The sequence below is a fragment of the Carex rostrata genome, chromosome 1, assembly GCF_964058835.1.
Source record: "Carex rostrata chromosome 1, lpCarRost1.2, whole genome shotgun sequence".
In the NCBI taxonomy this organism is placed as follows: Eukaryota; Viridiplantae; Streptophyta; class Magnoliopsida; order Poales; family Cyperaceae; genus Carex; species Carex rostrata.
In genome coordinates, this window is record NC_135918.1 from 858140 (window position 1) to 860863 (window position 2724).

Here is a 2724-nt window from a genome sequence, read left to right on the forward strand (position 1 = left end):
ATCACAATATTAATTCATATTTTAATATTAATTGTTTACTAGTTATGGTTCGATATTCATTTGCCAGGGGCAAGTATGTCCAACTTATAGGCTATGTTATGTAAATCTCCGAGTTTTTTTTCCTATATGAATTTTAATATTTCCTATTCAATATCATTAATGTTCAACAACTTCAATAACGTAGTCGTGCGATAAAATCAACCAGCTTGCATTGTGGGAAAGTCTATTTTTTTTTCCTTGTGACATGCTAGAAATTGTGTACGGCTTCTTGTCCTTCCTCTGCCCCAGAACTGCTCCGACAGCGTAGTCACTAGTGTCGCACATGATCTCAAAAGGAAGAGACCAGTCAAGTGACTGCAAGATTGGTGGTGAAACATGGGCTTCCTTCAATCTGCAAAAAGACTTGACACAATTATCAGTGAAAACAAATTTATAATCCTTAATGAGTAGATTGGTCAAGGGTTTCACGATTTTAGAAAAATCCTTAATAAAGCGTCGGTAGAATCCTGCGTGGCTGAGAAAGCTCTGAATCCCTTTAATATTTGTTGGAATTTCGAGTTTCTCAATTACTTCAATTTTCGCCTTATCTACCTCGATCCCTTTTGAAGTCACAACATGCCCCAAAACAACACCAGTTTGGACCATGAAGTGACATTTTTCCCAATTCAAGATCAAATAGACTTCCTCGCATCTCCGTAGAATCTTGCAAAGGTTAGTCAAACAAGAATCAAAACTCGAACCATACACAGAAAAGTCGTCCATGAAAATCTCCACCTCGTGCACAATGAAATAAGAAAAGATGGCCATCATAGCTCTCTGAAAGGTCCCAAGTGCATTGTAAAGACCGAAAGGCATCCTACAATACGCATACGTACCATAGGGACAGGTAAAAGTGGTCTTTTCTTGGTCTTGTGGATGAATGGGTATCTGAAAAAATCCTGAGTACCCATCCAGATAACAAAAGTAGGAATGGTTAGCAAGTCTTTCTAAGAGTTGGTCAACAAATGGCAAAGGAAAGTGATCCTTGCGTGTGGCTGCGTTGAGTTTCCTATAATCAATACACATGCGATAACCATTTACCAAACGTGTTTGGATTAACTCATTCTTCTCATTCTTTACCACTGTCGTGCCACCTTTCTTTGGTACCACATGGACAGGACTCACCCATTGACTGTTAGAAATCGGGTAAATAATACCTGCATCAAGAAGCTTGAAAATCTCCTTCACTACCTGTCGAAGATTTGGGTTGAGCCGTCACTGGTGTTCAATTGATGGCTTATGATCGTCTTCCAGGAAAATTCTGTGCGAGCAGATGGTCGGGCTGATTCCCTTCAGGTCATTGATTGAATACCCGATTGCTCCTTGGTGAAGTTTCAATTTCTCCAAAAGTTTGGTAGTCTGATCGGGATCCAAATCTGCATTCACAATAACAGGAAAGGAATGATTTGGACCAAGGAATTCATACCTGAGGTTAGCTGGAAGGGGCTTGAGCTCAGGGATCACTCCCTCTGTCTGAGTGCTGACGCGAGTCGCTTCAGCTTCATGCGACTCGCGTGTAGGCCCTGCGTCTGTTGCATCCGACTCGCATCCTCTGGCCTTCAAGTCTTCAGTTCCTTCCACGCGACTCGCGTCTGATCTTCGCGGGTCGCGTCTAGACTTCCTGTTGTTGCTGCCTCCAGAAGAATTGTTCCAGTTGTTGTTACTAGACGAAGGGTTGTTGAAAGAGTTGTTATTGTTGGAGGGGTTGGTAAAAGAAGGTCTGGGAGCATTGTTGAATGGTGCAGGGTTATTCTGATTTCATTTCCAATTTTGTTGCTCAACTGGGTCTTTGGAGTAAGAACGGTTGAAAGGAGGTTTCAACAAGAAGAAAGGTTCATTGTTGATGGAGTTGACTTGCTTGATCTCCTTTTCATCTTGCACCATTGGACATTGCTCATAAATGTGCCTTTCATCACCACACATGACACATGCTTGTGGCTGCTGTTCGACTGCCTTCACACTCAACTTGTCCATTGCCATTTGCATAGCATCCAACTTGGCGGTTAGAGCGGTGATTTGATCGACTTCGTACTTGCCTCCACCTCCAGGACGGGTGTTGTCACGGTCTGACCACTGTTGGTTCTGTGCCATGTTGTCAATCAGGTTCATGGCCTCCAAAGGTTCCCTTGACATTAACGTCACACCTGCAACTGCATCAACAATAGTACGAGTGCTTTCAGTCAACCATCATAGAAGGTTTGAATCAACAACCAATCGGGAATGCCATGGTGGGGACAAGAGTATTGCAATTCCCTAAACCTTTCTCATGCCTCATTGAGGGGTTCATCAGACCTTTGCCTAAAACTGGTCAATTGGTTCCTTACCTTGGCAGTTCTTTTGTGAGGGAAAAACCTTGTCAGAAACAATTTAGACAATTCCCTCCAATTGGTAATGGAATCCCTTGGTAACGACCCTAACCACTTCTTGGCTTTGTCCCTAAGAGTAAAAGGAAATAAAGCAAGTTTGGTGTAATCAGCTGTTGCCCCATTGATCTTGATGGTTGTGATGCATTCGAGGAAGGTTTGGAGATGAGCATATAAATCCTCATGATCCATGCTATTGAAGACGTTCTGCTGAACCATGTTGACAACTCCTGGGTTGAAGTTCGGTTCCTGCACAGGAATTCTTGGCAATCTGATTGCGCCTCTGACATCTCCAGCCCTTGGCACATTAAACTCTCGTAAG

The 2724-nt window shown here is 42.9% G+C and overlaps 1 non-coding gene across 1 annotated transcript; it reads left to right on the plus strand.

Annotated features, from left to right (window-relative positions):
- The first annotated feature begins 2259 nt into the window (after positions 1-2259).
- Positions 2260-2366, plus strand: LOC144566612 (small nucleolar RNA R71). Its single transcript, XR_013515235.1, has one exon. It is a non-coding gene; the product is annotated as a small nucleolar RNA R71 (small nucleolar RNA).
- The last annotated feature ends 358 nt before the right edge of the window (positions 2367-2724 follow it).